We start from the raw sequence: 15381 nt of genomic DNA on the forward strand, positions 1-15381 counted from the left end.
GAGCCTCACTTCAATACTCCATATCCAAACCAGCCTTTAACTTTGCATAAACACACCCAAGGTAGTGATTCCCTATGGTGGAGACCCTCTAATACCCCTAGGGTGAGGGACTGCTTAGTGGACCATGAGACAGGGGGTACCCATGCTAGTGCAGGTACTTCCTTATATGGCCACTCAGGCAATAAAGGCTTACCTGGCCAAGGATAGCCTTATCTCCTTTCGTTTGGGGGGGGGGGTTATGTAGGAAGGTGGCTACCTGACTATGGTTACCCCAGATTTTTTGCCCTGTGTTTAGCTGGTTTTCGACTTAGTTGGCCTGGTTCCCTGCTAATAAGGGCCCCAGGCTATCTGCTCTCTCTGTAAAATGGATTCCATGTACCCTAGGTGCATAACTAGATTGGCTTGGGTCACCTTATCAGCCCCTGTACAGAGCACTATAGGTGCCCAGGGCATAGGTGCATCCAAGGCCTACCAGGGGCTGCAGCATATCTTTTGCCACCCCTGGCTGGCTATCTAAATTGACACAACTGGCTGATCACTCAGCTGGGGCAAGTGGGTGTAATCACCCCTTGCTTAGATATAGTATACCTATATCTAAACCTATATCTGGACACATATATAGCCTGTAAGCCACTCCTATGGAAGGCCTCATCAATCCTGGAGGCGGAGTGCGTGGTTTTATGTGAGATGGTGCTCTGGCATGAGCTGAGCCTGTCTGCAGCTGTCGGGGACAACTCCCTAAGCTGATCCGGGATAATGCCATACCATATACTCTTAAGCGCCTTATAATCCTCGCGGTTATATAGCAACTTTGGTTTGGCTTTATCAAAACATGTCGTGTAAGGTGTCATACGAATTGGAATACTACCCCCTCGCCAGTTCTGGCGACGGGGGTAGCATTCCACCCTTCTAGAGGGAGAAGACATGTTACTTTACTGAAACGCGGTTGATTTAAAACGAGCCTCAGATCCACAAAATGGATGCCCCTGCCACAGACACGGGTCTGGCCTCCTGCTGCTGACCGAAACTCGGCAGAGGAGGCCTGGACAAAGAGTTTCCTGTCACAGGGCGGTGTCAAACCACCCCAGACAGGAGATAGTGGATTGGAGTAGGGAGGTTTCAAAGAAACCAGACACTGCCTGGGGAGCACAAGGCTGCCCCTTGCAGGATCCGGCCAAACCGGTTCTGGGGCCTCCCAGCCCCTGTCCCAGCGCAGCCAGGATCAAAGGAGAGGGTGTAACCACCCCCTTCCTGGGTCCCACCCATAGGAGGGGACCTAGCAGGATGTCCAACCCCCGAGATTCGAATAAGAGGGGGAGCAGTCCCAATGGAACTCAGATCATCCTGAAGAAACATAAGAAACGAAATCTGGACCCTTCGACTTTCTACACGACGTGAGAAGACTGAAGAATCTCCCTTGTGGTCAAGGAGTGACCACCCTGTGCAAACAGGCACCATCCAGCCCTCGACCCTTGCTTTGTTGCAGTTCCCGCCGGAACTCGAGCGACAGAGATCGACGAGATCAAGCTTGCCTGCCTTCTACCTGCCCGATCCACAGTCCCTGCAGAGCTGAGACCCGTGGAGGCGACCGGAAGCGTGGGGCACGCCATCTTGAAAAGGCCACGAGACGCTGACCATGCGGCCCACGAGTGACCCTCGAAGCTGTACACCGGGGTTTGAGAAGCCCCAGCCCCGAGCTCCACTTGCACCAAAGCTCACCCCTCCACACTCGACGAGTGCTGCGTGGGGCCCTTCTGCTTGTGTGCGCTCGACGCGTTGGCCCGGTCACTTGCCAGCTGGCTTGTGGCCCCTGTGCCGACGAACTTTGAAATACGACTTGCTTTTCTGGTTGCTCCAGATCTGCACCAGCTCCTGTGAAAAGGAGCACCCACTCTGACCCTCCTGGTTCGAGTGATAAGCAATCTCCTGGTTCCGCGTGGATTGCTTTTGCCAAGTGCTGTTTGCTGCAATCTTGAAGCCGACGGTGCTGACGGCGAGAGCCTACGTGGGACAGATCGTGACCTGCTCCTGGACGTCGCAGATGCCCCAGAGCCCACGTGATAGCGGAGAGAAGCCTATCGACAACCGCCTGATTGCGCCCGACATTGCCTGGTTCCGTCCTGGTTCCACCCTGGTCACTGCTGAGTGACCCAGACTCTGTCCCCTCTGCTTTCAGGTACTTTTCTACTTCGATCCACCCTTGGATCGCACCGGACACTTCTGCTTCACAGCGCCTGCAGCTGCAACAGCTCCAAGCACCAAGAACCTGCGTGACAGAACCCGACGCCACTTCGACCCTGTGCACCCACGGCCTGTGGGTGAGGTAACTTTGCAACGCCGGTGTCTTTACACTGGTACACACCTCTAGGGTCTGTGTCTAAAGTTTTGTGTTCCTAGGTTCAGCGGAAGTATCTTTTAATTCACTTTAGTTGACTTTTACGCACCATTGACAGTGCATTGGTGCGCGCCGCACTTTCCGTGCTGCACCCGTCTCCTGTGGGCTACTCCCGACTTCTTCATTGCTTGTCCTGACTGCTCCCAGCGAATCTCTAGGCCCTAGGCCTAACCATTGTTCGATAAGTGTTACTTATACCACTTTTTTAATATATTGTCTGAGTGGCCACCCGCCCTCATCCATAAACGTGCAACTTTATATGTGTAACAGTGCTTTTGATTTAACGCTTGTGCCCCTTTCCTCATAAAGAGTACTGGGGAGTAATTTAGAAATAAATACATATATTTTTATAATATATACTTGTGTGGTGTCCTTTCATTTGATTACAGGATTGTATGTGGTAAAACAGCTCGCTTAACACGACCTCTTAAGTTAAGCCTTTAAGGCTGCTTAGTCCATGCTACCACTAGGATAGCTTGTCTACAAGGTTGACTTACAACCTGACATCTTTGGGGTTTGTTTGGACTGATACCCAGTGGTTCCAGAATTGGAAACACTACATATCAGGCCAACTTCTCACACCTCAGATCCACAAAATGGATGCTTCTGCCACAGACACATGTCTGACCTCCTGCTGCAGACCGAAACTCAGCAGAGGAGGCCTGGACAAAGGATTTCCTGTCACAGGGAGGTGTGACATCACCCCAGACAGGAGATAGTGGATTGTAGCAGGGAGGTTTGAATGAAACCAGACAGTGCCTGGGGAGCACAAGGCTTCCCCTTGCATAATCCGGTCAAACCGGTTCTGGGGCAGCCCAGCCCCAGCTCCAGTGAGACCTGGACAAAGGAAAGGGGGTGTAACCACCCCCCTTCCTGGTCCCACCCATAGGGGAGGGACCTAGCAGGAGATCCACCCCTCAGATTGGAATAAGAGGGGGAGCAGTGCCAATGCAACTCAGATCATCCTGAAGAAACATAAGAAACGAATTCTGGACCCTTCGACTTTCTACACGACGTGAGAAGACTGAAGAATCTCCCTTGTGGTCAAGGAGTGACCACCCCGTGCAAACAGGCAACATCCAGCCCTCGACCCTTGCTTTGTTGCAGTTCCCGCCGGAACTCGAGCGACAGAGATCGACGAGATCAAGCTTGCCTGCCTTCTACCTGCCCGATCCACAGTCCCTGCAGAGCTGAGACCCGTGGAGGCGACCGGAAGCGTGGGGCACGCCATCTTGAAAAGGAACAAAAGACGCTGACCGTGCAGCCCACGAGTGATCCTCGAAGCTGTGCACCGGGGTTTGAGAAGCCCTAGCCCCGAGCTCCACTTGCACCAAAGCTCACCCCTCCACACTCGACGAGTGCTGCGTGGGGCCCTTCTGCCTGTGTGTGCTCGACGCGTTGGCCCGGTCACTTGCCAGCTGGCGTGTGGCCCCTGTGCCGACGAAACTTGAAATACGACTCGCTTTTCTGGTTGCTCCAGATCTGCACCAGCTCCTGTGAAAAGGAGCCCCCACTCTGACCCTCCTGGTTCGAGTGATAAGCAATCTCCCGGTTCCGCGTGGATTGCTTTTGCCAAGTGCTGTTTGCTGCAATCTTGAAGCCGACGGTGCTGACGGCAAGAGCCTACGTGGGACAGATCGTGACCTGCTCCTGGACGTCGCAGATGCCCCAGAGCCCACGTGACAGCGGAGAGAAGCCTATCGACAACCACCTGACTGCGCCCGACATTGCCTGGTTCCGTCCTGGTTCCACCCTGGTCACTGCTGAGTGACCCAGACTCTGTCCCCTCTGCTTTCAGGTACTTTTCTACTTCGATCCACCCTTGGATCGCACCGGACACTTCTGCTTCACAGCGCCTGCAGCTGCAACAGCTCCAAGCACCAAGAACCTGCGTGCCAGAACCCGACGCCACTTCGACCCTGTGCACCCACGGCCTGTGGGTGAGGTAACATTGCAACGCCGGTGTCTATACACTGGTACACACCTCTAGGGTCTGTGTCTAAAGTTTTGTGTTCCTAGGTTCAGCGGAAGTATCTTTTAATTCACTTTAACTGACTTTTACGCACCATTGACAGTGCATTGGTGCGCGCCGCACTTTCCGTGCTGCACCCGTCTCCTGTGGGCTACTCCCGACTTCATCATTGCTAGTCCTGACTGCTCCCAGCGAATCTCTAGGCCCTAGGCCTAACCATTGTTCGATAAGTGTTACTTATACCACTTTTTTAGTATATGGTCTTTGTGGCCACCCGCCCTCATCCATAATTGTGCAACTTTATATGTGTAACAGTGCTTTTTGATTTAACGCTTGTGCCCCTTTCCTCATAAAGAGTACTGGGGAGTAATTTAGAAATAAATACATATATTTTTATAATATATACTTGTGTGGTGTCCTTTCATTTGATTACAGGATTGTATGTGGTAAAACAGCTCGCTTAACACGACCTCTTAAGTTAAGCCTTTAAGGCTGCTTAGTCCATGCTACCACTAGGATAGCTTGTCTAACAAGGTTGACTTACAACCAGACATCTTTGGGGTTTGTTTGGACTGATACCCAGTGGTTCCAGAATTGGAAACACTACATATCAGGCCAACTTCTCACAGCAAGGTTGTGTACTTGGGCCACCTAGTAGGTGGGGGTCAAGTTCAACCACTGGAGAGCAAGATCCAGACCATACAGGACTGGGCTCCTCCAACTACCCAGACACAAGTCAGAGCCTTCTTGGGCCTGACTGGGTATTACAGAAAATGTGTAAAGAACTATGGGTCCATTGTGACACCATTGAATGACTTGACATCCAAGAAGATGCCCAAAAAGGTTCAGTGGACAGTTAGCTGTCAAAAGGCATTTGATGACCTGAAGAAGGCCATGTGCTCTGCACCTATCCTGAAGAGTCCTGACTACTCAAAACAGTTCATTGTACAGACAGATGCTTCTGAGTTGGGGGTGGGAGCTGTGCTTTCACAACTTAATCAAGATGGTCAAGACCAGCCCATTGCTTTTATTAGCAGAAGGCTGACCCCCAGGGAGAAACGTTGGTCAGCTATTGAGAGGGAGGCCTTTGCTGTGGTTTGGGCCCTGAAGAAGTTGAGGCCATACTTGTTTGGTACTCACTTCCTAATTCAGACAGACCATAAGCCCCTCTTGTGGCTAAATCAGATGAAGGGTGAAAATCCCAAACTGCTCAGGTGGTCCATTTCCCTACAGGGGATGGACTTTACAGTGGAGCACCGCCCAGGGACTGACCATGGTAATGCAGATGGTCTCTCCAGGTACTTCCACTTAGAACATGAAGACTTATCTGGTCAAGGTTAAGTTTAATGTCCCTGCGTTTGGGGGGGGGGGTTATGTAGGAGAGTAGGGTCTGCTATCCTATGGTCACCCCAATTTTTGCTTTTTGCTTCACTGGTTTTCGACTTACTGAGGCTGTGGGCCTGCTAATCAGACCCCCAGCCTGCTGTTCTCTCTCTAAATTTATAATACATGTGCTATAGGTACATACCACAATTGGAAATGGACTCCTTGTCAGCCCCTGTACCATGCACTATAGGTGCTCAGGGCATAGGTGCCACCAAGGCCTACCAGGGGCTGAAGCATAGCTTTTGCCACCCCTGGCTGGTTCTTAAATTGACACAACTGGCTGATCACTCAGCTGGGGCAAGTGGGTGTAATCACCCCTTGCTTAGATATAGTATACCTATATCTAAACCTATATCTGGACACATATATAGCCTGTAAGCCACTCCTATGGAAGGCCTCATCAATCCTGGAGGCAGAGTGCGTGGTTTTATGTGAGATGGCGCTCTGGCATGAGCTGAGCCCATCTGCAGCTGTCGGGAACAACTCCCTAAGCTGATCCGGGATAATGCCATACCATATACTCTTAAGCGCCTTATAATCCTCGCGGTTATATAGCAACTTTGGTTTGGCTTTATCAAAACATGTCGTGTAAGGTGTCATACGAATTGGAATACTACCCCCTCGCCAGTTCTGGCGACGGGGGTAGCATTCCACCCTTCTAGAGGGAGAAGACATGTTACTTTACTGAAACGCGGTTGATTTAAAATGAGCCTCAGATCCACAAAATGGATGCCCCTGCCACAGACACGGGTCTGGCCTCCTGCTGCTGACCGAAACCCGGCAGAGGAGGCCTGGACAAAGAGTTTCCTGTCACAGGGCGGTGTCAAACCACCCCAGACAGGAGATAGTGGATTGGAGTAGGGAGGTTTCAATGAAACCAGACACTGCCTGGGGAGCACAAGGCTGCCCCTTGCATAATCCGGCCAAACCGGTTCTGGGGCCTTCCAGCCCCTGTCCCAGCGCGGCCAGGATCAAAGGAGAGGGGTGTAACCACCCCCTTCCTGGGTCCCACCCATAGGAGGGGACCTAGCAGGATGTCCAACCCCCGAGATTCGAATAAGAGGGGGAGCAGTCCCAATGCAACTCAGATCATCCTGAAGAAACATAAGAAACGAATTCTGGACCCTTCGACTTTCTACACGACGTGAGAAGACTGAAGAATCTCCCTTGTGGTCAAGGAGTGACCACCCTGTGCAAACAGGCACCATCCAGCCCTCGACCCTTGCTTTGTTGCAGTTCCCGCCGGAACTCGAGCGACAGAGATCGACGAGATCAAGCTTGCCTGCCTTCTACCTGCTCGATCCACAGTCCCTGCAGAGCTGAGACCCGTGGAGGCGACCGGAAGCGTGGGGCACGCCATCTTGAAAAGGCCACGAGACGCTGACCGTGCAGCCCACGAGTGATCCTCGAAGCTGTGCACCGGGGTTTGAGAAGCCCCAGCCCCGAGCTCCACTTGCACCAAAGCTCACCCCTCCACACTCGACGAGTGCTGCGTGGGGCCCTTCTGCTTGTGTGGTCTCGACGCGTTGGCCCGGTCACTTGCCAGCTGGCTTGTGGCCCCTGTGCCGACGAAACTTGAAATACGACTCGCTTTTCTGGTTGCTCTAGATCTGCACCAGCTCCTGTGAAAAGGAGCCCCTACTCTGACCCTCCTGGTCCGAGTGATAAGCAATCTCCTGGTTCCGCGTGGATTGCCTTTGCCAAGTGCTGTTTGCTGCTGTGAGAAGTTGGCCTGATATGTAGTGTTTCCAATTCTGGAACCACTGGGTATCAGTCCAAACAAACCCCAAAGATGTCTGGTTGTAAGTCAACCTTGTTAGACAAGCTATCCTAGTGGTAGCATGGACTAAGCAGCCTAAAGGCTAAACTTAAGAGGTCGTGTTAAGCGAGCTGTTTTACCACATACAATCCTGTAATCAAATGAAAGGACACCACACAAGTATATATTGTAAAAATATATGTATTTATTTCTAAATTACTCCCCAGTACTCTTTATGAGGAAAGGGGCACAAGCGTTAAATCAAAAGCACTGTTAAACATATAAAGTTGGCACAATTATGGCTGAGGGCGGGGGGCCACTCAGACCATATACTAAAAAAATGGTATAAGTAACACTTATCGAATATTGGTTAGGCCTAGGGCCTAGAGATTCGCTGGGAGCAGTCAGGACAAGCAATGAAGAAGTCGGGAGTAGCCCACAGGATACGGGTGCAGCACGGAAAGTGCGGCGCGCACCAATGTAAAGTCAATGGTGCGTAAAAGTTAGTTAAAGTGAATTAAATGATACTTCCGCTGAACCTAGAAACACAAAACTTCAGACACAGACCCTAGAGGTGTGTGCCAGTGTAAGGACACCGGCGTTGCAAAGTTACCTCACCCACAGGCCGTGGGTGCACAGGGTCGAAGTGGCGTCGGGTTCTGTCACGCAGGTTCTTGGTGCTTGGAGCTGTTGCAGCTGCAGGCGCTGTGAAGCAGAAGTGTCCGGTGCGATCCAAGGGTGGATCGAAGTAGAAAAGTACCTGAAAGCAGAGGGGACAGAGTCTGGGTCACTCAGCAGTGACCAGGGTGGAACCAGGACGGAACCAGGCAATGTCGGGCGCAATCAGGCGGTTGTCGATAGGCTTCTCTCCGCTGTCACGTGGGCTCTGGGGCATCTGCGACGTCCAGGAGCAGGTCACGATCTGTCCCACGTAGGCTCTCGCCGTCAGCACCGTCGGCTTGAAGATTGTAGCAAACAGCACTTGGCAAAAGCAATCCACGCGGAACCGGGAGATTGCTTATCACTCGAACCAGGAGGGTCAGAGTGGGTGCTCCTTTTCACAGGAGCTGGTGCAGATCTGGAGCAACCAGAAAAGCAAGTCGGATTTCAAAGTTCGTCGGCACAGGGGCCACAAGCCAGCTGGCAAGTGACCGGGCCAACGCGTCGAGCACACACAGGCAGAAGGGCCCCACGCAGCACTCGTCGAGTGTGGAGGGGTGAGCTTTGGTGCAAGTGGAGCTCGGGGCTGGGGCTTCTCAAACCCCGGTGTACAGCTTCGAGGGTCACTCGTGGGCTGCACGGTCAGCGTCTCGTGGCCTTTTCAAGATGGCGTGCCCCACGCTTCCGGTCGCCTCCACGGGTCTCAGCTCTGCAGGGACTGTGGATCGGGCAGGTAGAAGGCAGGCAAGCTTGATCTCGTCGATCTCTGTCGCTCGAGTTCCGGCGGGAACTGCAACAAAGCAAGGGTCGAGGGCTGGATGGTGCCTGTTTGCACAGGGTGGTCACTCCTTGACCACAAGGGAGATTCTTCAGTCTTCTCACGTCGTGTAGAAAGTCGAAGGGTCCAGATTTCGTTTCTTATGTTTCTTCAGGATGATCTGAGGTCCGTTGGGACTGCTCCCCCTCTTATTCGAATCTAGGGGGTTGGACATCCTGCTAGGTCCCCTCCTATGGGTGGGACCCAGGAAGGGGGTGGTTACACCCCTCTCCTTTGATCCTGGCCGCGCTGGGACAGGGGCTGGGAGGCCCCAGAACCGGTTTGGCCGGATCCTGCCAGGGGCAGCCTTGTGCTCCCCAGGCAGTGTCTGGTTTCTTTGAAACCTCCCTATTCCAATCCACTATCTCCTGTCTGGGGTGGTTTGACACCGCCCTGTGACAGGAAACTCTTTGTCCAGGCCTCCTCTGCCGGGTTTCGGTCAGCAGCAGGAGGCCAGACCCGTGTCTGTGGCAGGGGCATCCATTTTGTGGATCTGAGGCTCATTTTAAATCAACCGCGTTTCAGTAAAGTAACATGTCTTCTCCCTCTAGAAGGGTGGAATGCTATCCCCGTCGCCAGAACTGGCGAGGGGATAGTATTCCAATTCGTATGACACCTTACACGACATGTTTTGATAAAGCCAAACCAAAGTTGCTATATAACCGCGAGGATTATAATGCGCTTAAGAGTATATGGTATGGCATTATCCCGGATCAGCTTAGGGAGTTGTTCCCGACAGCTGCAGACAGGCTCAGCTCATGCCAGAGCACCATCTCACATAAAACCACGCACTCTGCCTCCAGGATTGATGAGGCCTTCCATAGGAGTGGCTCACAGGTTATATATGTGTCCAGATATAGGTTTAGATATAGGTATACTATATCTAAGCAAGGGGTGATTACACCCACTTGCCCCAGCTGAGTGATCAGCCAGTTGTGTCAATTTAAGAACCAGCCAGGGGTGGCAAAAGCTATGCTTCAGCCCCTGGTAGGCCTTGGTGGCACCTATGCCCTGAGCACCTATAGTGCATGGTACAGGGGCTGACAAGGAGTCCATTTCCAATTGTGGTATGTACCTATAGCACATGTATCATAAATTTAGAGAGAGAACAGCAGGCTGGGGGTCTGATTAGCAGGCCCACAGCCTCAGTAAGTCGAAAACCAGTGAAGCAAAAAGCAAAAATTGGGGTGACCATAGGATAGCAGACCCTACTCTCCTACATAACCCCCCCCCAAACGCAGGGACATTAAACTTAACCTTGACCAGATAAGTCTTCATGTTCTAAGTGGAAGTACCTGGAGAGACCATCTGCATTACCATGGTCAGTCCCTGGGCGGTGCTCCACTGTAAAGTCCATCCCCTGTAGGGAAATGGACCACCTGAGTAGTTTGGGATTTTCACCCTTCATCTGATTTAGCCACAAGAGGGGCTTATGGTCTGTCTGAATTAGGAAGTGAGTACCAAACAAGTATGGCCTCAACTTCTTCAGGGCCCAAACCACAGCAAAGGCCTCCCTCTCAATAGCTGACCAACGTTTCTCCCTGGGGGTCAGCCTTCTGCTAATAAAAGCAATGGGCTGGTCTTGACCATCTTGATTAAGTTGTGAAAGCACAGCTCCCACCCCCAACTCAGAAGCATCTGTCTGTACAATGAACTGTTTGGAGTAGTCAGGACTCTTCAGGATAGGTGCAGAGCACATGGCCTTCTTCAGGTCATCAAATGCCTTTTGACAGCTAACTGTCCACTGAACCTTTTTGGGCATCTTCTTGGATGTCAAGTCATTCAATGGTGTCACAATGGACCCATAGTTCTTTACAAATTTTCTGTAATACCCAGTCAGGCCCAAGAAGGCTCTGACTTGTGTCTGGGTAGTTGGAGGAGCCCAGTCCTGTATGGTCTGGATCTTGCTCTCCAGTGGTTGAACTTGACCCCCACCTACTAGGTGGCCCAAGTACACAACCTTGCTCTGCCCTATCTGGCACTTAGTAGCCTTGATAGTCAGGCCTGCCTTTTGCAGGGCCTCCAGAACTTTCTTCAGGTGGATCAGGTGATCCTCCCAGGTGGAGCTAAAGACAGCAATATCATCTAGATATGCTGCACAAAAGTCATCCAACCCAGCAAGGACTTGGTTCACCAACCTTTGGAAAGTGGCAGGTGCATTCTTCAAGCCAAAGGGCATTACCACAAATTGATAATGTCCACTAGGGGTCGAAAATGCTGTTTTGGCTTTTGACTCCTCAGCTAGTCTGATTTGCCAGTAGCCAGCTGTCAAATCAAATGTGCTCAGAAACTTGGCAGAAGCCAATTTATCAATGAGCTCATCTGCTCTTGGAATGGGATGAGCATCTGTCCTAGTGACAGCATTGAGACCTCTGTAGTCCACACAAAACCTCATTTCTCTCTTCCCATCTTTGGTATGAGGTTTTGGCACAAGGACCACTGGGCTAGCCCATGGGCTCTCTGATGGCTCAATCACTCCAAGCTCCAACATCTTTTGCACCTCAGCCTTTATACAATCCCTGACATGGTCAGGTTGCCTGTAGATCTTATTCTTCACAGGCAGATTGTCACCAGTGTCCACCTCATGGGTGCACCAGTTAGTCTGACTGGGTGTGAGTGAAAACAATTGTCTGTGGGCCTGCAACACCTGTCTGCAGTCCACCTGTTGCTGCTCAGTGAGGCTGCCTGCCAAGGCTACTCCATCAACTGAACCATCATCAGGGTTCTGGGAAAGCAGGTCTGGGAGAGGGTCACTCTCTTCCTCCTGTTCCCCATCTGTGGCCATGAGGAGACTCATGTCCTCCCTGTCAACAAATGCTTTCAATCTGTTCACATGGAGCACCCTGTGGGGGCTCCTAGGGGTACCAAAGTCAACCAAGTAGGTGACTTCTCCCTTCTTTTCAATGATAGGGTAGGGTCCAGTCCATTTGTCCTGGAGAGCTGCTGGCCCCACTGGGTCCAACACCCACACCTTCTGTCCTGGCTGGAACTCAACCATGACAGCCTTTTGGTCATGCCAGGCTTTCTGTAATTCCTGACTTGCCTCAAGGTTTTTGGATGCTCTCTCCATGTATTCAGCCATCCTGGAGCGGAGACCAAGTACATAGTCCACAATGTCTAGTTTAGGCTTTTTGAGAGGTAACTCCCATCCTTCCTTCACCAAACTCAATGGACCTCTTACAGGGTGGCCAAACAAAAGTTCAAAAGGGCTGTAGCCAACCCCCTTCTGTGGGACCTCTCTGTAAGCAAAGAGCAAGCAGGGTAAAAGGATGTCCCATTTCCGCCTAAGCTTCTCTGGTAAACCTTTTATCATTCCCTTTAGGGTCTTGTTGAACCTTTCCACAAGCCCATTGCACTGTGGATGGTAGGGTGTGGTAAACTTATAGTTTACTCCACACTCTTTCCACATTGCTTTTAAGTATCCAGACATAAAGTTGGTACCTCTGTCTGAAAGAACCTCCTTTGGAAAGCCCACTCTTGAGAAAACTGCAATGAGGGCTTTTGCCACCACAGGAGCTGTGGTGGTCCTCAGGGGAATTGCCTCTGGGTACCTGGTGGCATGATCCACTACCACCAGTATAAATCTGTGCCCAGATGCTGTTTGAGGATCCATGGGACCCACAATGTCTATTCCAACTCTTTCAAAGGGTACCCCCACCACAGGTAGTGGTATCAGGGGGGCCTTTGTTGTGCCACCTGACTTACCACTGGCTTGGCAAGTGACACAGGAGCGACAAAACTCCTTGACATTTTCTGACATGTGAGGCCAGTGAAAGTGTGGAACAAGCCTGTCCCAAGTCTTATTCTGGCCTAAGTGTCCTGCAAGGGGAATATCATGGGCCAAGGTAAGAAGGAAGCCCCTAAACTTCAAAGGTATAACCAACCTCCTGGTGGTGCCAGGCTTGGGGTCTCTAGCCTCTGAATAAAGGAGCCCTTCATCCCAATACACCTTATGGGTACCTTGAGCATTCCCTGCAGCCTCAGCAGCAGCTTGCTGTCTGAGGGGTTCAAGTGAAGGGCAATCTAATTGGGCCTGCCCCAGGTCTGCCCTTGAGGGTCCCCCTGTCCCCAGAAACTCAACCTGTTCAGGTTCAAGCTCATCTGAGACAGTCTCCTCTTGGACTGCAGAATCAGTTTCCTGTGAAACTTGATCCTCAACCTGGGGCAAGTGGGAAGGCACAGCCTTAACCCTCTTGCTCCTCCTCTTGGGTTGTGGTTGGTCTATTGTTTCAAGATCCACCACTGGTTCAGGAAGGCACTTCTTAGCCTGAGACCTTGTCACTGCAAGGACATGAGCTGAAATCCCTAGCATTTCTGCATGAGTCCTGTACTCCACTTCTGACCAAACTGAGCTTTCAAGATCATTGCCTAACAGACAGTCTACTGGGAGGTCTGCACTCACAACAACTTTCTTTAGGCCATCTACCCCTCCCCAGGAGAAGTTCACAACAGCCACACTATGGGAAGTAGTGGAGTTGCTTGCATTGGTCACTAGGTAACTTTCACCTAGTACAATCTGTCCAGGGTCCACAAAGCCAGGTGCCACCATTGTGACACTGGCACAAGTGTCCCTGTAGGCCTGAGCCAGTTTCTCATTAATTAAGGGAGTCTGCCTATATTTGCCCAGGTTACTGGGGCTTACTGCAGTGGGCAAAGATATGTCCACATCATATAGGAGAACTGCCTGTGTGGGGATTCTGACTAGGCCAGATTCCACCTCAGTACCCAGGGTCAACCCTACTAAACCCTTTGGCTGTGTACCACCACTGCTGACTGTACTAGGGGGTGCAGTTGCTTTAGGAGCTGCAGTGGTGGGGACTGGATTTTTCTTAGTGCATTCACTGCCCCAGTGTGAAACTGATTTGCAGGTATTACACCAAGGTTTCTTTGGGCCATCATTCTTCTTTTTCTTGTTTCCATTTTGGGAACCCCCCTCCTTATTGCTAGTTTGGGGGCCTGAAGACTTCTGGTCCTTTTCTTTATCTTTCTGATTCCCACCCTTCTGGTCTGTTTTCTTCTGGTCACCTTGGTTCTGGTTTTTCTGCTTAATCCTTGTTCTGACCCATTTGTCTGCCTTCTTTCCCAATTCTTGGGGAGAGGTCAAATCAGAGTCAACAAGGTATTGATGCAACAGCTGGTTCTGACAGTTATTAAGGATCTGTTCTCTCATCATAAGATTGTACAATCCTGTATAGTCTGAAACTTTACTTCCCTGCAGCCAACCCTCCAGAGCCTTAGTGGCACAATCTACAAAATCAGTCCAGTCCTGAGTCTGTGCTTTTTGGGTGTCTCTGAACAACAACCTGTATTGCTCAGTGGTTAGGCCAAACCCTTCAATAAGAGCACTCTTCAGAACAGAGTAGTTTTTGGCATCCTCAGGTCTAACAGTGAGGAGCCTGTCCCTCCCTTTCTCAGAAAAGGAGTACCATAAAATTGCTGCCCACTGATCCTCAGGGACCTGCTGTACCATGCAGGCCCTCTCAAGAGCAGTCATCCATTTGTGGATATCATCCCCTTCCTTGTAGGGGGGCACAATTTTTGTCAGGTTTCTATTGTCATAGGCCCTGTCTTTTTCTTTAGGAATTTTGCTGCCACCAGTGGCATCTAAGCCACTTATTTTTTTCTCCCTTGCCAAGGTAAGTTTAGCTTGTTCCAAAGTAAGCTTAGCTTGAGCCAGGGCTACCTCTTCCCTCTCTATCTGGAGTTGGACAGCCCTCATTCTGGCCCTATGCTCTTTTCTCTGGGAGGAAGTCATCCCTCTTTGAGATTCTCTTGAGGCACTAGAAAGGTGAGAGTCCTCTGATGGAGATCTCTCCCTTCTATTGCCTGGGAGAATTTGGTTATGAGATCTGGGGTGGTGCTGGCCCCCCCCATTCCCATGTAGGTCCAAGTTGGCCTGGTTAAGGCTGGCAACCTGTACCTGGTTTCCCTGCTGATCCTGATCTTCAGGCTCTTCTACATCAGAGCCTTCCTCTTCCACTGCATCATCATCTGGAAGATCCTCATTCTCAGGGGAGTTTATCCCTTCCTCTGTTTCTAAGGGAGTCTGACTCACCTTATCTAGGTCATCCTTTTCTAGGAGAGCTATTAGGGAAGGAATGGTAGGGCCTCTGCCCTTTTTTAGCCCCCTGGCTGTGCACAAGGCACTCAGGTCTTTGTGGCTAAGGTTGTCATATCTGGATGTTGTCCCTATAGGATCAACTTCTACAGGAGCAGAACCTGAGGGTCTACCTGTATCAGACATGACTGCTAGTGAGGTGTAAGTGGTGCACTTACCTACACTAAGTGGATTCCTACTGTACCTTGCTAGTGAGTTGTAGTCAGGGTGTGCTACTCCCTTTTATCTACAACTACTAAGTTCAGTAGAACTTAATATGCTAAGCTTTTGATTT

This window comes from Lissotriton vulgaris, chromosome 2_2, assembly GCF_964263255.1.
Source record: "Lissotriton vulgaris chromosome 2_2, aLisVul1.2, whole genome shotgun sequence".
NCBI lineage: Eukaryota > Metazoa > Chordata > Amphibia > Caudata > Salamandridae > Lissotriton > Lissotriton vulgaris.